General features: G+C 36.2%; 1 long non-coding RNA gene across 1 annotated transcript in view; it reads left to right on the plus strand.

The window, feature by feature from the left end:
• Window positions 1–846: 846 nt before the first annotated feature.
• Window positions 847–23,028, plus strand: part of LOC114484375 (uncharacterized) — a 188,033-nt gene continuing 165,851 nt past the window's right edge. Inside the window, exon 1 of the long non-coding RNA XR_003677201.1 lies at window positions 847–883. This is a non-coding gene — a long non-coding RNA (uncharacterized lncRNA). The remainder of the gene's footprint in view (window positions 884–23,028) is intronic.

Consider the following 23,028-nt stretch of genomic DNA (forward strand, 5'->3'; position numbering starts at 1 on the left):
AAAACATTATAAATAAACTTGGGATGAGTTTATAAAAAACAGTTTTATATTAAACCAATAGAGTTTAATCTGGCATATTGTCTGCTTTGCTGTGGAGAGCATCAAGATATAACAGATAGTCCCTCAAATATGAAAGAGTTCAGATGCAACAAGAACTTTGAAGAGCAGACATCTTTTAATTGCTAACGCTGCTTTCTTGTAGTCTAACTTCAGCAAATTGCTAATTCCTGAATCTCAGTCTCCTTTTTATAAAACAGAAGGAATAACACCTCATCTGAGAATGAAGCGAGGTCATTTCTATAAAGCACCAACCCCGTGCTTTATATTATGTGCTCACTAAATGGACATCCTATCTTCCTAAGTTTTAACCAAGAACAGCAAAGAAAGAGGCAAAGAATAAAATACCTACTCTTCATCAAGCACTGTTAAAAGCACTTTATTTGTATTAATTTCACTATTCTTTTCATAGCCCTCTGTGGTGGGCACACATAGCTTCCCAAAGAAGCAGGGTAGGTGGCTGGGCTGTGATGTCAAGTCTGTTCTTCTGACCTACAGCCCACACTCTTGATGACTAGACAAGCCTGCCTCTGAACTATTAGTGTAAAAATGAGAGTAAGGCTGCTATTCGTGTGGTTTAGTATGTATAAGTAGTATTGGAAAAGTAACTCTGAAGCTCAGTTAACAGATTGGTATTTCTTTTTTGTCCCCTTCTGCGTTTCAGCACACAGTGAATGGTGCTTTTGAGCGCCTTCTGTGATTACCATTCACACCTTTTCTGGGGACATTTTCTTAAAAGAACCAGCAAGCATCCAGTTTACTGAGATATAATCCCAGATTCATGGAGTTGTTGCAGACCAGATACCTCTTGTCTCACTAAGACTGGGTAAGAGTTTAAAAATTCCTTTACTGTTATGGATGATGTTGGGTGTGATGACCTCTTCTGAAATATTTCTGCTTTGATATAAGTCGGAAAGTTTCAATAACTAGACACATGGTGGAGGGAAAAAGTAGGCTACCGTAAAAAGGCATTGGTATTTGATTGATGCATTTATTATTATATACACATATGCTGATGTATTTGAAGATACTTTTATTACTTAATGTGAAGTATAATGTGTTAACATTGCAAGGGGAATTTCATGACAAGCATTTTTTAAAAATATAACTGCAGTACGGTTTTATGAAACCTGTAATTGCTACAATCTATGTTGTTTCTACTGCTATAAAATCGGTAATTAAATTGGAGAGGCTATCTCCTTGAAATTGGTTATGATGAAAATGTACCTACTATGATTATCATTATGCAAATCCTGCCCTGACTGTGAGCTTTCCTTACCTGTACTTCTAGTGTGTATAATTTTACTTCTGCGTACCTTTTCCTCAACGTTAAAATTTTCTGTTCCAATATACTAAATTGCTAGTCAGTCCATTTGGGGTTAATCATTGAAACAGAATTGAGGCTGGGAAAAGGTAGTGAAATCGAAGCAGACGGCAGAGTAGGAGTAGTTGCTGCAGGGAGTTTGGGGGAGATGAAGAAGACGAGCAAGGTGACTCTGCATCACTTAGAAGGATGCTCCAGTGGCCTCCATAACGGCAGAAGTGAAGGGATGAAATAAGTGCTTTGGTCATGACATGAAGTTATCTTGGGTGGATAGATGTTGAGAAATAAAGGTCATCCAAAGGTTTTCCTTCTCAGGTTTCCTTCTCAAGAGTTATGCTGCATCTCAAGTACCTGAGATTCAATGTGGGTCAGTACCTCTGAGACTGAAATAGAAAGATATTTACATGAACGAGACCTCTTGGAATGCATATTCATGTGCCATGTGTAAAAACTTTTCAAGTGTTTCGTATACAGTGTAGGGAAGGGATATCAAGAAAGTTTCCTAGTGAACAAAGCCTGGGAAATGGAAATTAGTAAGCCTGACGGTGTGAAAATGCCCCTGGTGATAGCACGGTGGCTGAGAACATGGGCTTTGGGGAACAGATCAGTTTCTCTGATTTGAATCCTGATTCTGCCACCTTTTGGCAACCACTCCTGTGGTAGCTGTGAAAATTAAATAAACGAAATTACAAATTAGCGCACAGTAAGTGTTCAAAAATGAGTATGATTATGTTAGGTGATAGTGCAAATATTTGTAAGAACCTTTTTTATTTGGTAAGGACTTTTACAGTTTCACCAATTCTTGATCTTAATACCGTTTTCTCTATGAGGACTTAAATTTCTCATCTGTAAACGCTCCTACTATGATGAATTTTCCTTAATCTCACCTAGCCAGCACAGTTAGGAAGACATTACTACATTTTTCAAGATGAGATTGTTGGCTTTCAAATCTGGCATATATTATATTTCTCAAGATCATTGGTATTTTAAATTTTATGATATTAAATCTGCCACTTTCTAGCATCTTAATATAGGGTAAATTATCTAACTTTTCTAAATAGTCTCATCTTTGAAATGGGAACAGTAGAATATGAGAGTTTTTGTGCAGAATAAATAATGTAAGATACAGTGCATGACACAGAAGTACTCGATACATATGGCTACTATGACTGTTACTACCATTATTGTAATTATTCTTCTTAAACTCATTTACTAATGATGTGATTGCTGATGTTGTCAGTCTTTAATTTGTGGAACTCGAAGCAGGAAATTCTACAGGTTTTTCATTTTTATAAATTATTATATATGAAAAATCTTACACCATTTTTAAACTTTTGAAAACATTATTCACCATCATCATTTTGTACCCTCTAAATACAGTATATTTCATTTAAACACAAATCTCATTTCATGATGCTACTAAATTATCTCTAAGAACAACTGCTTTTAAGACTCCCCAAACTTGTTTCTTTCTAGAGGGAATTATAAAACTTCCATTTTACATTTTTCACATTTTGGTGATTCTTAATATCAGAGTTTGGCTGTTTCACCCTTAACTTTAGACTGCTGACCCAACCTCCTAAGTCTGTAAAAATCGTAAAATAAATACTAGGTAATCAGGATACTCTTTACTACTTACTCCATCCAGCCGTTCTGACTTTGTACTCTGTCTTATCTCCATGGTTCTGAATGCTTAGAACTTGATTCCATAATCCAGCCTTAATGTCCAGCTCTGACTCAGATTATATTTGCCCCGGTGCAGTACTGGGTTTGAAATAACCAGTGAATTTTAGGAAACTGAAAAATGTGGCTCCTTCTTTCATATTAAGATCTGATATTGACCATGCAAAGCTATGTACCAGGGTTCCTGATAATGTTCTTATGAACTGTTGTAAACAATAAAATAAAAAAATGTTTTTTTAGTTTTTCTCCATTTTATTTATTTTTCTGGTTTATTTCCAAAATGTTTCTAAGTAAGTCGTGTGAGCAAGTAGGAAGACTATATCAAATGTTTCAATATGTAGCTAAAGATTTATGGCATATGTAGGATTAACCAATAAAGTAAATTTTCAATAGAGCTAATTTATTTTTTTATGTAATCTGGGCCTAAACCAGATTTTTGACAATAACAGTGTAATTATTTCACTAAAACTTTTACAAGTAAGTAGATCATAAGATCTTTCAGAGGGGGCAGCAAGGTAACATTAGACCATTTGAATACATTTTATAACTTTTTTATTTGCCACTTAAAGTATCTGGGTAAACAAAAGGACTTATGCAATTATATATAAAAGTTAGAAACTGTTTTTATTGAAAAGATAGCAAAATTTTAAAACCACTTAGTCTTAGTGGTATAAAATATTTCCTTCCTAATTTTTAAAATAGAAGATCTTTGAGAGCATTTATCCAAAAATTTAGCGTTATTTTCTACTTATATCTTTGAACATAATTCTTATAGTTCAAAAACAAGAAATTTAAAGAATTCTCATTGCCTACCATTAAATTCCAAACATCATCAAGTGCAGGGTATTTGTTTTAGGTGATCTCAGTGTTACTGGTAACGCTCAGTGTTTCTAGAAAGACTCCACTGCCAAATTAGGTGATCAGAGAAGACTGTCACTTTTGGAGTGTTGTTCATTCCCAGGTGTTTAGTCTTGCCTTTCATTTTATCATGTTTTCCACTTCGCTATTTTATCAAAGACTTTTTCAGGAAAAAAACATCCTCCCAAGTAAGGTGTACAGTAATTTCTCTTGCGTTTGATGTCTAACAGAAATAAGCGATGTCAAATACATCATTGCCACTTCCTTAAAGTTTCTGGATAATCTGTCCTATTTCTCATATAGTTTCTGAGGGCTGTTTTCGATTGCTTCCTGGGAAGGGCAGGGGTGGAAGTAGGGGATTTTTGTAGAATGGGGAAGGTGTAAGGAGAAACTTGGGATGTCTGAGTACGTAATCCTAGTGCATCCCAGGACAGTTCCTGAGGAAAAAAAAATCCTATTACTTCTCCAATGTTCTGAAGGAAATGAAACATCTGGTATTGATATTGGTGGTTAATGAAAATTTAAGGCCAACTTTAATTGATATGACCTCTTATTAAGTCAATACTTAGTCATATTTATATTGTTTACTACAGTATTCACTGATAACCCAGATGTCTCATTTCATTAATTTAAATTGGGTTGGGAAATCTGCAGAGTCAAAAAGCACTTAATAAGTTTTTTTTCTTCCAAAGGGTATAATGTATTATTAGTACTTAGTCTAAGTTCGTATTTATTTTTATTTCTACTTTATAAGAAAACTGGTACTTTTCCCCTTATGCATATTTGCCTTATTGATTTTACTTATATATCCTCATTCTGAAAGTATATGGATAATAGCAGTAATTCATAATTCTTGGTATGAATTGTAAGGAAAGAGCATAGAGTTTCATACCGATCTAGAATTATCGATAAACATATTATATTTATGAAACATTTAAGTTCACCTTAGTTCTTAAATAGTATCAAAACTCCAGTTGTTTTTACATTATAGAGATTTTTCTAAATGAGTCATTTCATATGTAATTTCTTATTCAGGTTCAGTTTTATAATATGATTTTAAGAAGATCGTGATCTAGTGAATTTTCCTTTTATATTATTTGTAAAAGTCAATTTTATCTAGGAATGGCAAAATGTTTTATTTCTTGGCAAATTTGCTAAAAGAGATCTACTCAGGTGTATTGAAAATTTGACTGTATAATTAAGAAGTCAGGATGGTTGTCAGGCAAAGAATAAAGTGGGTCCACAAATACCTTCCAGCTTTTTATATTTGCCCTGAAACTAAATCTGTGTGAGGGAAAGAGCACTGGACATGAAGTCAGAAGACCAGGTTGCTTACTGTGATTTTAGGCCACTCACTTTCTTGGCCTCTTAAGATTTAGTTTATTTTTTTCTTAACAAACAAACACACACACTTCTTTGGGTGATTGGGGAATTAAATGAGCTAATATTTGTGAAAGTGTTTTTGAACTTTAAGGTTCTATAAAAATGGTGCCTGTGAATGTTGCAGTTACCAGGGGTGTAATATGAAAACTTTTATTATAAATAGTTTCAAGAGTCTAAATGTGAAATTCTGTTAAACTTTTAATTTAAAGAATTTCGAAAGGTAAGCATTTTCAATGGGTTTGACATCGCACTTACTGTTACATGTCTCATTTAGCACGTGATGATTTCTGTTTCTTTCATTGATTGAACATGTACATTCAGAGTAAATGGTAAATATTGACATTTAATATTTTATTTTTGTTGCATATTAAACCCTTGTTGGATTATTCAGAAGATTCAGAGTTCCCTGTCATTGGTGTCAGAGAAATGTTAAGCAAGGAATAATAAAGATTGTAATAAATTTAGCAGTTCTGATGAAGTAAATTAAATTTATTTATGTTCCATAGTATAATTTGGGAACTGGAGTGAAATATAGGTCCTTTTCTGATCATATATGTGATCAGGAAAGACAGGTAATTTATAAGAAGCAGAAGTTTGCCTCTATGAACTGTGTGTCTAGATACCAAGTATAGATAGTTCTTCCGGTGTAGATGAAAACTTGGTCCTGACTTACTAAGGTAGATGACATAGGAATTCATGGGGGTGGAGTCAAAATGCAGTTTTGTCTAAGTCCGAAGTCAGGACTCAGCACCTAGCTATACCTTCTTCATGTGTATTATAAAAGAAATCATTGATCTGCAGTGTGATACATATAGCTGATTCACTTCGTTGTACAGCAGAAATTAACACAGCATTGTAAACCAGCTATACCCCAATTTTTTTTAAAAAAGACCATTTTGTCCTCATCAGTTGCACACACAGTCTCAGTGCTATATAAACTGTGAAAGTGCTTATAGTAAGTTGTTTTAAAGGAAATTTTTAATACATGAGCAAGAAAGATATTTTTGAAGCTCTTCTACTAATTTTAGACCATTTACATCTAATAAATGACCCTTTTAATGTCCTGATAGGTACCTTCATGACCTGTAGAATGATCCATAGATGACTACATAGGGGAAACAGTTTATTTTCATAGTCTTATTCTAAGAAATAAGTAGCTTCCTGCTCTAGGTTCATTTAACATTTTATTTATCAACTTCTGTCCTACTTATCATCTTGTCCTGCAAAGAATGCACACTTGACAGTTGACCCTTTCATCATGAGCTCCTAGAGAGAACGGTGATCTCTTCATCGTGGCGTTCTTGCTCCCAGCCAGAGTTCCTGACAAATAATAGGCACTCAATAAATATTTAGGAAATGAAAGCTGGATAAAAATAAGTATACACCCGGGGTCCTGTAAGAAGTCGCTGTTGTAACTGATTGTGAAAGTCTTATTTTTTTATTTCATGTACTAACACATTCTGTGACTCATTTATTTATTCAAGAAGCATTTATTAGATATGCACTGTGTGCCCAGCCCTTCTCTGGTTACCAAAGATGCATCAATAAGCAAAATAGATGAAAAGCCTGACCCTCAAATGTTAATATAGAAATCAGTCTGAAGTAGAGTGGATGTTATTCTTTGAATTAGCCATTGACCTGACCCCTTACATGAGCAAAGGGGAGATTAGATGTCATAGGATCATTTTGTTATAAGGAACAGAATCCCTTTCTAGCTAGCTTAGATAGAGGGGATTTACTGGGGTGACACACGAGGAGTATTTTATGTAGGTTTGCTGTATGAGTTCAGCCTGGCCTACAGGCAGCCGTTACTTTCTTGATCTGACAGTCTTTGTGGGTCTCATGGCCTCTCCTCTTTCGTTCTTTCTTTAAATCTACTTCATTGTCATCTTTCTACCTTCAGACCTGCTCCTTCCACACTTGCCCGTGGCCAGTGCACTGGCCCCCAAAGTGTACTTTACACAGACTTTCCAGAGCAGCTGTCCAGAGCTGAGTCCATCTCTGTGGACCAGATTCCATTTCTGGAGTGGATCTGATTGGTCCACCTTGATCAGTTATTCGTTTAAACCCAATAAGCAGTAGTTAGAAGAATGGGGTTACCTGGTGCATACATAAGCTCCCTCTATGCCAGTGGACAGCCAAAGGACCCAAGAATGGGATGTGCGGACAAGCTGGCTTCTGTATAGTAATAGGCGAGTCACATTGTGTTAATAGAGATTATAGGTGGATTGGCATTTATGGTTTATTTTGGTGCTTCTTATGTGATAAATAGAAAGCATATATTCTGATACATCAATTTGTGCCCAAAATAGCAGTGGAAACCAACCGATAGTCTTATATTTCTACATTATAAAAATGTCACAAATGATTCATGGCATATGTTTAATATGCATACTTTAAATGCCTGAATATGATAAATTATTGGTAGGATTTTTAATTTAAAAGTTCAGTGGAGTTCACACTTTTTCTAACGCCATAGCATTTCAGTTCTGCAACGTTGCTGATTGTCTCCTTTCAAATACGTCTTGCACCAGAAATCTAGCATGTTTGGTTCTTGATGACTTCAAGCAGGATATGGGTCATTTTTACTTTTCTTACATTCTCAGGTTTAGTATGTAAGCTTTGATGTCTAGACCTGGAGTTGGCCACATTCCTTAGCAAAAGGACCTTATTTCTTCCAGACGCTTCCTCCTTACCTTTCCTTCCTTTACCAGAGCCATGCCAAACTCTAGGACATCCCATTTCAGTCCCAATCATCTGAACTTTCAACTAATATATAAACCCGTGAATCCAAGTCCAACTAAAACAAGCTTAAGTGACCGTTTAATGAGGCTGCTTGGCTTTCTGAAGTATTGAATTATGTATTCAGTAGTGTTTATTACTTTTATTGTTCAGAGCTCTGAGTTCAGTGCTGGGGACCTAGCAGTGATCATTGTTCTTTTTCTCCCGCAGTGGATGGTGTTGTGGGCAGTAGGGCAGGATAAGAAGCAACTTTCTTATTTGATACATTTTTGCCATTTAGTTGGATGTTCCTGCTTGTTCTTCAGATGACTTTAAAGCCTACCATGTAAGAATTACTGCTTCTACTCTGGACATTCTCACCCATAAGAAATTCGCCCCTATTTGGATAATTGTTTATTGCCGAGTCAACTGTTTTTTGAGGAATTAACTGTTTACTGCATTATTGTATCATCCTGTAGCCATTTGGTCTACAAGGCATAAAGAGGTTCTTGAACCAATTTGTTCTCAATAGTATTAGAGTCTTCATACATCTGTTGCATTAAATAATATACTAATTTGCACTCAGTTTTAATACTTGTTCAAAGTCAAATGTAAACACTATTGAACTTTTAAAGTTCCTCATGGGGCTTTCTTCACTGATTTTTTTCCCGAAGATTTGGAGTACCGCTAGGATGTATTGCTATTGCCGTATTTCCTATAATTTAGATAAAGTCAAAACTCAAAGGAATATATTGCTTCTATTTAAAAGTCTGGATTTTTATCTTAAGAATGCTAAGACAGAGGTGGGCCTGAAAGTGAGAAATGGTATTAGTGACTGTAGTTTCAAACTCTTCCCACCCTCCCTAAGGAGACAGAAAACTTCTGCTCTGTCCTGCATCTAATATTCCTACAGAACTGACCCCTCTGTTGAATGCGGTTTGAAGCTCACCTGTTTGACTTGAGGCTGTGAAGACACATCTCTAAACTCAGGCTGGGACCTTTTTTTTTTTTTTTTTTTTTTTTTTAAACAAACTCTTTTGCAAACTGAGGTCAAGAAACTTTCAGTCATCATTAGAGCTGGTGGACTCATTTGCTACCTACAGTAACAGGGAGATGCTTCTGCAACAAGCAAATTAGGCCAGGAAATCCTTGGTATTTCTCAGGTTTCATGTTATCCAATCAAGAACTTGTTACCCCATTTCTTTCTTTCTCTCTTTCTCTTTCTCTCTCTCTCTCTCTCTCTCTCTCTCTCTCTCTCTCTCTCTCCTGTCCTTCCTTCCTTCCCCCCTCCCTCCCTCCCTCCCTCCCTCCCTCCCTCCCTCCCTCCCTTCCTCCCTTCCTTCCTTCCTTTTTTAAAATTTATTTATTTTTGGCTGTGCACGGGCTTTCTCTAGCCGTGGTGAGTGTGGCTCCTCTTCGTCGCAGTGCGCGGGCTTCTCATTGCGGTGGCTTCTCTTGTTGGGGGGCTATTTATTTTTGGCTGTGCACGGGCTTTCTCTAGCCGTGGTGAGTGTGGCTCCTCTTCGTCGCAGTGCGCGGGCTTCTCATTGCGGTGGCTTCTCTTGTTGCGGAGCACGGGCTCTAGGCGCGTGCGCTCAGTAGTTGTGGCGCACGGGCTTAGTTGCTCTGCGGCATATGGGATCTTCCCGGACCAGGGCTTGAACCCATGTCCCCTGCATTGGCAGGTGGATTCTTAACCACTGCGCCACCAGTGAAGTCCTACCCCATTTCTTTGGATCATCTTGTATACAAATGGCATTAAACATAAAATGTCAATTGATACTTAAATTGTCACAGAGGCTGGGATATGAAATGAACTGAAGTGGGGAGCTTTCACCCATCTATTCATTCAGTTAAGTGTTCAGTTGGAAATGCATTTTGAGAGCCTTTCTTACAGGAGTGGGACTGATGTGGGGATTCAAAGGAAATGCTTGTTGTTTTAATCTGAGGATGTGGTCAGTTAGAAATATGACCACACATTTCTTGCTCCTGGGATTGATGGTGAAGTTACAGCTGTTCCCATCTAAAAGTAGTTTGCTTTGGTCAATGGGACATTAGCAAAAGTGATGCAAACAGTCTGGAAAAGTGTTTGCATGGTGCAGCTTGCCCTCTTGATGCTTTTTGTACATGGTGTCCGTGGGAAACAGCACAGGGCAGCTTGTTAGATGATCAGAAGCACATGCTGCCAGACCCCTGAGTGAGGACGTGTAGGCCCAGCAGGCCCAGCTGACACTCAAACTGATCTCAGAGGCATGAGCTGACCTAGCTGAGATCAATTGAACCTGACCCAGAACAGAATTTTGAGCTAAATAAATGGTGGGTGTATTCACACATTGGATCTGGGGGTGGTTTATTAAACAGCAAGGGTTAACTGACCCAGGATGGAAAGTAATACACCTTTAAAACAGTTACACTGGAAGGCGGGGGTAACATACAACTAAATATTCTCAAGCTTAGATTACCAGAATTTGCAGGCAGAGAAACTTTTATAAAGATGGCAGAAGTTGGGGAAGAAGAGTTTAGTTTTAAGGTCAACTTTAAAACCTGAGTAGGCTTTGGGTAAATATAAGTCAGCAGAAAGAACAGTATAAATGAGGAGACACAGCTGAGAGGACAGAAGGAAACATGGGACTTGAATGTAAAATCTTACTTTTCAGTCAACTTGATGGAATATATCCAATGGCATCATACCTCTATGAAAGTACTAGCTTTACCTCGAGCCTAGGCCATTTGAGGCGACAGCCCCAGAAACAAATCTGAAATATTCTAATGTTTCTGTCCCTTATATTCTTCTGTTATGCCTCTAGCTTTAAGTTCAGGTCAGAAGAAGAGTTGAATTGGGTTGAGAAATTTGGATGAGGCCTAAAAAATGTGCTTTTGGAAAAGGAAGTACTTCTTTTTACTAAATTAATCTCTCCAGTCATGTAAATAAGCTTTATTTTGCTAACTTTACAAATTAGGAATCAGAAGTTTGTTAAAAAGTATTCTATTTACTCTTTTTTAGTTCTTCTATCTCACCGTGCACAAAATATCGTTCCTCTCCATTTGAAATGATAAACCCATAATTCCGCTTTTAGATGTATGACAAGATTGTGCCAAATTGAGAGTTGTTATAACTAATTACTGATCATGATGTGTCTGATCAAAATTGTCATAATATATCTTGTTAATGGTACATGTATATGAGCTGAAATTTCAATTAATATGTTTTTATCTCTACTGAATTCACAATATGCTATATAACACTACTTCTCCTTCAGATCATGGTCAAAGAACCCTTCCTCAAAGAGACCTTATTTATAAATTCAGTCTATTTCAGTTTTACTAGGGGTTTCCTAGAGCTGAGCTCACTTTCTTTACGGGACTTCTTTCAGTCTTTGTTTGCACTTTCATTGAATGAAGTCTGTCATCTTCACTGAATGGTAAGCTCCTTAAGAGCAATGACCAAATGTCTTTAGACTTACTGTTTTGTTCTTGGCATGGAGCTCAGTGGCTGGCATCTAATAGGCACCGAACAAATATTTGTTGAAAGAATGTGTTAATGAAGAGATAACTCTTTTGCTCTATGAGGTCTCGGTTTCAATGCTAAGAATAGAAAGGTGAGGTGAATTTATTCCAGTCAGAGACAACAGCTGAGGTCCTAAATGGAAAAGAGTTTCATAGACTCAAGAAACAGAAAGAGCAGGTGAAACCAAAGCTGGGTGGTCCACAGGGAGAGATGGCTTCAGAGAGGGAGTCAGGGCACCAGTCTTATGGGGACTTCTAGGTCGTGGTAAGAGCTTGGGTTTTGTTTTAAGTGCAGTGGGAGAAATTGTAGGATTTAAACCAGGGTAGTGATGTCGTGTACTCTGAGATCACCCTTGCTACTGTGCAGGGAACGGGCAGGAGTGGGAGCTGAGGACGTAGGTCAGAAGCTCTAAAGTAGTGAGATTTTGAGCTCTTTTTGTTTCATGCTGAGGGTATGGAGAAAAGTAGATGAATTTGTGATATTTTCTGAAGGGTAAGTAGGATGTGCTTGACAGATAAAGAGGAATTGCAGTATTTCCCACGTTTCTGTCCTCACTGATCGAGTGTCTGGTGTTTCATTCACTGACGTGCAGAAAGCCTATGGATGAGGTGCAGGTGCATTGGGAGAGGGGTGGAGAAAACACAGTCCTGTGAGTAAAAAGATGGAAATCAGGATACCATGCAGGCACTAATCAAAAGAAAGCTAAGATGGCTTTATTACTGTCAAACAAGGAGATTTTGGAACTAGAAATAGCAATATTACCAGGGGAAATCGGGATATTTCACAGTGATTAAGAGGTCAGTTCATCAAGGGTCCTGAATGTGTCTGCACCTGATAACAGAACGTCGCATCACAAGAAGCAAAGTTTAATGGAACCTAAAGGAGAAATAGACAAGTGCAGAACCATAGTTGGATATTTCACTCTGCTGTCTGTAACTGATGAAACCGGTGGAGGAGGTGGGTAAGGTGTAGAAAACCAGAACAAAACTACCATGGTACATGACCTGCTTGAATATTTCACACAGCAGCAGAGAATATACACCCAGAACATTCACTGGGAGAGATCATATGCTGGGCTAATAAAACAAGTCTCAAGAAATTAAAGAGGATTGAAGTCTTGCAAAGGATGGTCTCTGAACGTAAAGGAATGAAACTGGATCTTAGTAAGACTATCTTAAAATTTGGTAAATATTTGGAGATCAAACAACACTTATAAATAATCCATATTTCAAAGATGAAATCACAAGGGGAATTAGAAAATATTTTGAACTGACTGAGAATGAAATCATTTCAGATCAAAATGGGTAAGATGCAGCTAAGAAATAATTAGAAGGAATTGTTTCTGTATTAAGTCCTTATATTAGAAAAGAAGTATTAAATTAATGGGCTAAGCTACTGCCTGATGAGACTATAGAAATATGAGACAATTAAACCCAAAGCGAGCAGAAGCAAGCATAAATCAAGAACTCATGAAATAGAAAAACAAACAAACACAAAAAGGCAGGTTTTTAAAAATATTAGTGAAACTGGCAAATCTTTAGCCAGACTGACCAGAAAGCAGAGAATAAACAAGTTAATATTAGGAAAGAGATAATATCGGACAACTGAGTTTCATTCCAAGGATGAGGTTTATTTAACATTCAGAAGTCAATGTAATTCATCATATTAACAGTTGTAAAAATATAACTCATGATTATCTCAGTAAATGCAAAAAAACTGTTTAACAGAATCCATAACAAAACTTGCAGCAAATAAAAGGGAAATTCTCCAGCCTGATAAAGGACATCAGATTTAACAATTATTTTTCATTGTTAAATCAGAAACAAGGCAAAGCTGTTTACTCTCACAACTTTTATTTAACGTTTTACTTGAGGTCCCTGGCAGTACAATAAAGCAAAAAAAAAAAAAAAGGCATGTACATTGAAAATGAAGAAGTAAAACTGTCTTAATCAGAGATGAAGAAATAGTCTTTTTAGAAAACGTTTTAAAATGTGCCAAGAAAGCTTTAGAACTAACAGATGAGTTCTGCAAGTTTGCAGGACACAAAAAAATCAATTGTATTTTTCTATACTAACAACAAACAATTGGAAATTGAAATTTTAAAAATGTAATCTATAGTAGCGTAAGAATATTAAATATTTAGGAATAAATTTAACACGATATATTCAGGATCTGTAGACTGAAAAGTTCAAAATACAATTGAGAGAAATTGAAAAAACAAAATAAGTGGAGCGACATCCTCTGTTCATAGATTAGAAAACTCAATATTGTTAAACTTTCATTATCTCCAAAGTGTTCTGTAGTTTCAATGTAAGCCCAGTGAAAATCCCATAAAACATTTTAGTAGATTGACCAGTTGATTAAACAATGTACATGAAATGGCAAAAAAAAGACTAGCCAAGACAAACTTTTAGTAAAAATATAGTTGCAGAACTTGTATTACTTGATTTCATGCCTTACTAGATGCTACAGGGGTACATCATATACTACAGGGGTACATGATATACTACAGGTGTACATCATGTACTACAGGGGTACGTCATGTACTACAGGGGTATGTCATGTACTACCCCTGTACAGCATGTACTACAGGGGTACATCATGTACTACAGGGGTACAGCATGTACTACTGGGGTACATCAGTTACTCCAGGGGTACATCATGTACTACTCCACGGGTACATCATGTACTACAGGGGTACACAATGTACTACAGGAGTACATTATATACTACAGTAGTCAAGACACTGTGGTGTTCAAGTAAGGATATTTTTATTGATCAATGAAAAAAATAGAAAGTCTGCAAATATGATGAATTGACTTTTGACAAAGGAGCCAAAATAATTCAATACAGAAATGCTAGTTTCTTCAACAAATGATGTTAGAACAATTAGATATCCACACAGGAAAAAAATAAACCTCAGCCATCACCTCACATCCTACACAGAAATTGATTCAAACTGGATGATAGACCTATGAACTGCATATAGACCTGTAAATCATAAAATGTAGGGGAAAAACAGGAGGTTATCTTTGTACTTTGAGTGAGGCAAAAAGCACAAGTCATAAAAGGAAAAAAAAAATAAATTGGACTCTTAAAAATTAAAATATATTGCTTACAATATATTTGTGAATATATTGTACCACAGTACACTACTTAGAAAATTAAAAGACAAGCCACAGACTGGGAGAATATATTTGTAAAACATAGACAAAGATAACCTGATTTTTTTAATGCATAGGTTATTTGAGTAGATACTTCACCATGGAAGATAAAGAAATAGCAAATAAGCACATGAGTAGATGCTCAACATCATTAGTAATCAGCGAAACACAAATGAAAATCACAATGATACACGCTTTCATTCCTGCTAGGATAGCTAAAGTGAAAACAGAATAACAAATGCTGGCAAGGATGCAAGGCAACTAGAAATATCATCCATCACTGGTAGAAATGCATAATGATACAGCTTCTTTGGAAGACATTATCACTGTACGTGTGCAGTTGATGAATTCTATTGTATGTAAAAATATATGTATCATATTATCAGTAAATTATGAATATTATTATATTTCAGTAAAGTGCATAAGGAAATGTTTATTCTACAGAGACCATAAGCATAATCCAGTATAATTACAACTTGAGTAATTTCTAAATCTATTACTGGATCACTAGATTGAACCCCAAATTCCAGAATTTAAAAGCTCTTGATTACCTAAAACTCTGAAGAATGAAAAATATTGGCCAAATAGAATTGCTTAGAACAACATTGGACTGCATACATAAAGAAAATATTCATGAAAAATTGTTTCATAGTGCACACGCAATGCCCGGTTACGTCCTCATTTTATTACATAATACTTAGAATCGAGGAATGTCGTCAGTGGTAAAATACAGAATGTTCTTGCACTAGTTTCTAAATTACCTTTATTCTTTTCAATCATCGATCTGAATTGGTTTAGTATTTTCCCCAGATAATCTATTGGTCTGCTCTGGCTTTTCTTGGGGTGTTCGAAAGCTGTCTCCAGTGTCTACGTGGATAGACACTGTTTAGGAATTATTAGTGACCTTAGAGGCTGATTTTAAAGAGAGTGTGGTCTGTGGGGTGGAGGCTACTTGAATTTGGAAGTTGCTAGAGATAAACTCTAAAGTACTATGCACAGCAGCTCTGCTATTTTCCACCGTAATTAAAGGGTCAGTGATAAATCGTCCTCAACCCCAGATTGGAGCTACTGAGTGCTTTGCTCTAGCTGCCTCTCCTTGTCAATGACTGAATGCTGTCCATGACCATGACACCCAATGACTGGTTAAATGTTCATGATTATCCATCATAATACTTATAATTATGTAATATTTTGTATGGCTAACACAGGTCGATCCTGTGTAAATTATTTCCACCATTTTATCTTAATATTCATCTCGTGTTTATAAATTTAAAGTGAATATAAATGCTGACAGCACTGAAGAATCTAGGTTCTGCATATTGAAAATAGCATTTTTCTGTATTTGCATAGTACTCAAACTAAGAGATGAGAAAAAGGTATTGATGACACTGCTTTTTAAAACGTTTTTCTTTTCTGACCGATGACAAAATAAAAACCTTTTTTTTCAGTTGTATCTAGTGCTATTTGTTCAAAAAGATCTACTTTTCCATCCTGAAATTCTAGAAGTAAAAGTGTTAGAAAGGTTATTTTAATGTTAGCACACAGAAAGGCTTCATTAAATTTCATCATGCATAAGAGATACAAAGATGGCAATGGTCCTGAGTATGTTTTCACTTCCTTTAAGCGACATTTGAGAATTATAATTTAGTCTTTTTCAGTCTTACGGGTTTGTTTGTTTGCGGTTGTTACGTGCAAGTGTGTGTGTGAAATCGTAATTAGGGTTTCCACCACAGATTTAATGAATACTTGGAAAGGGCAACTTTAATCCATTATAAACAAGAGCAAGAATGAATTAAAATCATAGCTTTGGATCGTGTTGACAGGAGAGACAGTGGGGGGGGGGACTTCGGCCCATTGAGTCTAGAGTCCCCCATTTGAAAGGTTTCCTGTTTGTTTTATGTATTTGCCTCCTACTCACTTTTGCTACTGCTTTGGCTAAGAATGTACCGTGGGGGGGGTGTGTTGAAGAGAAAAAGAGAATTACAGCTCTTTAGACTGTGACAGAATATACCATTTATTGAGCTAAAATTTTAAAAATAAATATATTTAATTCAACAAACCTTTAAAGCATACAACCAGTTTAGCTGTTCAGCTTGAATGCACCTAGAAAGAAAAACAGAGTTCTAGAAAGAAAACCAGAGTTCATCAAATAGGCATCGTCTTCCATATTTGGAGTTGCTACTGTCACTTCCCCCAGCCCGCCAGCTAAGATGATGCCAATAGCTGTAAAATCGTGAGAGGGGCAAACGGTAGAGATGTGAGCAATTATACAGTATCTCACTTTGTTTTTCTAATAACCGCCTCCTTTCAACAGCATGCTGTGTTTAGGGGGAAGTGCCCCTAGGACCTCCTACTTTGTTTCCATAATATTTTTGAAAGTGATTCTTCTGGAATTTAATTAACACTTGATACTGAAATTCTTACCAGGAAGTGTTAATGGCAAAGACAAGGTTGAAGGGAGAAGAGAGAGGAGACCAGTGATGGGTCACATTCCCTCTGGGAGTGGGAGGGCTGAGATCTGAGAAATTTGGATGGAGTGGCCTCAGAATCGAAGAGGAAAAAGGCAAAGATGTAAGTCAAGGAGTGGGAGTTCCTCCAAGTCCTGCCAAGTTCTGTTTCCAAAGTTCAATTGTTATTTCCTACTCAGAAAATTTCAGTATACACAGGACAAATGGAGATTTAAGGTCACAAACGGCCGATCAGTCTCCTCTCTCATCAACTTTTCCTCATCCTCACATTAATCCTGTCCCTTGAAATGCTGTATCCTCCATGCACCCAAGAAGATTTGAGCCTTTTCAAGAATATATTTTCCTACCTTCTGTTCCTGTTGTACCCAGTTGAAATTTTTCCACCTTTCATAATATTCTGTAACTCCCGGCAAGATTTAATTTCTCTTTTGGAACCTTCTTTCTGGTTTGTCAATGTACCTATGGTAGAGCTTGTTTCATGTACTAGGTTCATCCATTTTGGTCCCCAAATCAGACTATGCACTGCTTTGTCTTTTTGTCTTCATATTCTTAGCATTTGTTGTGTAGCATGATTAGATACCCACTAAATGTTTAAATTTGAATATATAGAAGAAAATAATTTAAGATGTATGTTTAGCATGTTTAGAAAATCACAAAAAAGCATTAAGGCTATTACTTAAGCATTAAGTAAGATACTGTTACTGTTCTTTGCTGTTCTAAGATGATACATTTATAATTTTTAAAACTTTTATGACAGATGCAAGTATTGGTAAGACGAGCAGAGCTAGGAATTTTGTGAAAAAAAACCCAAAAGACTCATATGTGTCTCGAGATGAAAAATTCTAAGTTACATTAATCAGAAGTCCTGTGAAATATTTTTGATATGAATAATAACAAACATAAGATACTTCAAGACTTAAATATAAAAGATTATCTTCGGGTGATGTTCTTATTTAGGCAGGTAAATACACTTTTTAAAATCATGGAAATATGGTGCCTTAAGCTGGCATTTAGTTCTTAGTGGACTTGTAAATCGAAAATGACATTTTTGAAAAATAAAGAGAGCTAGCTCTTCCCAGTTTTCTTTGCCTTAAGATGGAACTGAAGTATCTAATCCAGGAAAGCCTTTGTGAGTATATTCTATTGATACTCTCCCCCTGACCTGTTCTGACCTACGTGGAAAGCAGTTCCACATTGGGTAAGTGAAAACTCGCACTGAGAATTGGCTTAGTGCATTGTTTTAGATTTTGTCTGCACTTGAATTGGGCTTTGACTTTGACATCATGTTACAACTTTTAGATTTCCTACCACCTTTCAGACAGTGCAGTTTTATGGTCCAACCATTCACATCCTAATAATTCTTATGCTCTATAAAGATTTGTAAATTTTTCTGTGACAAGCAATCGAAATGCACTGCATTTTCTTTCAAATTAAGAGTGGTGAAACCATAAGTGAAACATTCTTGTTTTAATGATGTCTGAAATAAAAAGAATCCTAGGAAGTGTGTGAACCATTTGCTATATCTAGATGCTATGCTATGTCTTTCTTTTTAAGTAGGTCTTTCCTTTTTCATATCACTTTCTCATAAGCAGAGTAATATCCCTATTAAAAAGCCAATTTTTATTTTAATATATTTTAGTCACTCTTTTATACATTCCCAGTTGCAACAGCTGCTAAAGTTTGTGTTTGATCATTTGGGGATCAAATTCTAATTATTCTTCAGCTCTCTGTCTTTCTTCTCCATCCCATATCTGTACTTGAGATTCTGGAGGGAAACAGGTACTTAAATAGAAAGAAAATCAGGCATGAATAGGGAGTATGCAACTCGCTTTTGGGAGCTTGTTAACTTTCAGACTTTTCAATATCAGTGAATTCATTCAAGAATTATTCACAAAACAGTGACTTCAGAGCCCTGGAAAACTTATTTTCCTTACAATCCTTTACTCTTAACTTTAGGAGGAGAAAATGGAAGAAGAAATACGCTCCTTTATTGTTAGAGTTTATAGGAAACTACACTGAGTAAATTTTCAAAGGTAATTCTTGTGCCATGATACCTGAAAAATTATACTACTACTTGAAAACAATTATGTGTCTTTTTCTATGTCATGTTATCACTGATCATTGTCTGGCAAATTTTATTAGAGAAGAGCAAATTCATTAATAAATTGAGCCCAGTGAGTGGACCAAGTAATTCAGAAAAGATGGTAACAGATTAAGAATTGTATGTCAATAACAGAAGTCCAACAGCAAGTCATCATTAGGTGTCCCCACAGGAGGGAGGGCAGAGTAGTGAGGAATCTGTGGTCTGTAGTACGACTATGACCACGTGTATGAAACAGGAAAGCATACAGAGTTATCTTTATCCCCTATACTCTTTTGTTTGGAAATATTAAAACCTGGCCAGATTTCAACATCCATCCATCCATCCATCCCAGCTGGGTATTATTTCATGTTTAGGCTATCTCTCAGTGTGGATCTAGCCAGCAGGCTTGGGTTTAGGACATGCGGTGAGATTGGCAGGGTTAGGAAAGGGTAGAAAATGCCATCAAAACCCAAAAAGAAACAAAACATCGAATCCCTGGAAGGGGTGGCAATAACAAGTCAAGTTCCCTACCCTCAATAAACTGGGATCTCAGCAAGGATGTAGACATGAGGCAGAAGTCATGCATCTGGTGACCAGATTGTGACACAAGGTAAACAACAGGTGTTAGAAAAGGTTGATCCTGATAATCTCATCATAACTGGGGCACAGAGTAGTTCCAGAACTGTCACCCTAGTCCTGCGCGATCCCCTCTTCCCCATCCACCCTGTAACAGCACTTTTCCGTAGGATGAGGATAGAGATAAAAGCCACTTGTTTCCTATATTGTGCACCTGTGCATAGTAAACAGAACTTGTGGTATTTTCATATCCAATGTAGTTTAAACAGTACATTATTTCTTGTGATGCCCATGTGAGATTATTATTACTTTCAGAGAGTGCAATGCTATGTAATACATAGACAAACATTAGCTGTCCTACATCGATGAAAAATAATTAGACGAGAAAATCAATATGATGGATCCAGCTGGGCATAGGAAATACACAGCTTCTGTTGCCATTTGATCTATGACATTTTCAACTGGTAGAAAAAGAAGTCCGAGATAGCAATGGAAGAAGATTGGAAAAATTATTTTTTCTCTGTGAGTCTGTTTCTCTTTTGTAGATAAGTTCATTTGTGTCATGCTTTAGATTCCACATAGTATAAGTGATATCGTATAGTATTTATCTTTCTCTTCCTGTCTTACTTCACTTAGTATGATAATCTCTAGTTCCATCCATGTTGCTGCAAATGGCATTATTTCATTCTTTTTTATGGGTGAGTAGTATTCCTTTGTATATATGTACCACATCTTCTTTATCCATTCATCTATTGGGGGAGGGATGGATTAGGAGTTTGAGATTAGCAGATGCAAACTATTATATATAGGATGGATAAACAACAAGGTCCCACTGTAGAGCACAGGGAACTATATTCAATATCCTGTGATAAACCACAATGGAAAAGAAGATGAAAAAAATGTATATATGTATAGCTGAATCACTTTTCTGTACAGTAGAAATTAATACAACATTGTAAATCAGCTATACTATGATAAAATAAATTAAAATTTTTTTTTCTTGTGTCAGTTCTTCCATGTTTTTCCTTATGTGCCAAGTGCCTGTGGTACAGCTGTGGGTAACATGCTTAGTAGGTGATGAATCATGCCAGTCATTCTGTGAGCTCCTTGTGGTGCCTGTGTGAGATTATTATTGCTTTCAGAGGGTGTAATGCTATGTAATACATAGACAAACATTAGGAGTCACATTTGAAATCTCATCAGTTCAAACCTTCATCCATTCAGTCAACATTCATTGAGTGCTTACTGTGTGCTAAATTTTGTGCTTCTTTACTCATTCCTACTTCAGAGTAAGACAATTAATATATGTCATGCAAATATTAGAAATAATTTGATTATTATGAAGTATATTTGAAAGATTTGTATAGGTTATTTTTTCTTTAATAACAGGTACCTGGGCTGAATTAACTCTTACTCATTTAACTTTGAAAATCACTTTATTTTAAAGTTAGGTGACCTTCAGCCTAATTTCAAAGATGTAATTGTAACAGATTTGGTAATTACAAGCATAATAAATAGCACTCAATGCATACTATCTAAAAGATTATAACTTTTCCCTTGTCTACCTCTACAAAGAATTTGAAGTAATTTACTGTTTTAAATCTCCTGTAAATAATTAGACACTAGGGGGGAACGTGGTGGGGGGGTGGTGGTGGTGGTGTGATGAATTGGGAGACTGGTTACTGTTTTAAATCTCCTGTAAATAATTAGACACTAGGGGGGAACGTGGTGGGGGGGTGGTGGTGGTGGTGTGATGAATTGGGAGACTGGGATTGACATATATACACTAATATGTATAAAATGGATAACTAATAAGAACCTGCTGTATAAAAAAATAAAGAAAATTCAAATTTTATATAGATATATAGTTATATATAAAGTTAGAGACTGTTCAAAAGAGTTATCAAAAGCTGATTAACTGGAGAAAGAATTTCTGGGTACCAGTGATTTTTTAAATGGCAAATAAGCATTTAATTCATTGCAAAATGTCTAAAAAGTAACATGGTAGCCTGTATAGTCCACATTATTATACTAAATACTAAATAAATTATAAATACTAAAAGTATTTATTTAATAACGATAATAATGTATACACCACTTAATTACCATATGGCAGGTACTAATATAGGCACTTTACATATATAATTATGTTCTTACACCTCTAAGGTTCAGTTTATGGTTACTAACCCAATTTTGTGGATGAGGAAATTGAAATTAAGCTAGTTGCCCATATAGTAAGTGATGTAGCTGGGACACCACCATAGCAGTTTGAGCTCAGGGTCCGTGCTCACAAACCCTTCCTCAGATTACGAAGTTAATGCCTATATTATGGATAATTTTTAGGTATTATGGATAATACATTTAAATTTAATTCTTAAAATTTAATTTTGGGGAAAAACTTGATGTTCTTCAGATAAATGTTTATGTTGTCCCTCTGTAAACCATGAAGGTATAGCTGTTTTAACTTGTTGAAATCAGCACATTACCTTTGTTTCTGTAGACCCTGGGTATTTCATTATCTCCTCTTATCAAGTGGCTAGTCAAACCTCTTTGATTTTTTCTTCTTTCTTCATCATATACCTGTGCTGCATTGTACTAAAATAAGTGACTGCATTTTATGCTATCATCACTCCCGAGGCTCTGTTTTCAGGGTGTCCTCATTCATTTATTTGAACATTTATTGCGTGTTTCATTTATCCAGGCACTGGGCTAGGTACTGGGGAAACAATGGGGAATGAGACCAGCAAACCTGATTCTTGTTCTTATGAAACTTGGAGGGAGAGTCATGCTATAAATCACTGTTGTATGATCAATTATTTAATTACAATTATAGGAGCCCTATGAGATTCTAAAGCCGGGCAACTTGATGTAGTAGGGGATTTGTGAAGCCTTCTTTGAGGAAGTAATATTTGAGTTGAGAAGTAAATGAGAATAACAAAAATTAGAAATTTGCAATTTGGGAAACCACAGAGGTTCATGAAATTGTATTCAATCCTCAGAGCACTTATTGCTCGGTTTCTCCTTCCAGGCATCCTTTCTCGGATCACCGGGCATTATTATATAGTCGGTGGTGTCTTCCGGGCATAGTTTCTAGAATCAGAATCTGCTGACCCACCTCTGAGTCAGTTTGATGCCAGCATTTGGCTAAAGCTCGGGCATTTGAAAAATCAGCTTCCAGAGGTTTTCCTAGATGCAGATCTAGA

The sequence above is a fragment of the Physeter macrocephalus genome, chromosome 19, assembly GCF_002837175.3.
Source record: "Physeter macrocephalus isolate SW-GA chromosome 19, ASM283717v5, whole genome shotgun sequence".
Lineage (NCBI taxonomy): Eukaryota > Metazoa > Chordata > Mammalia > Artiodactyla > Physeteridae > Physeter > Physeter macrocephalus.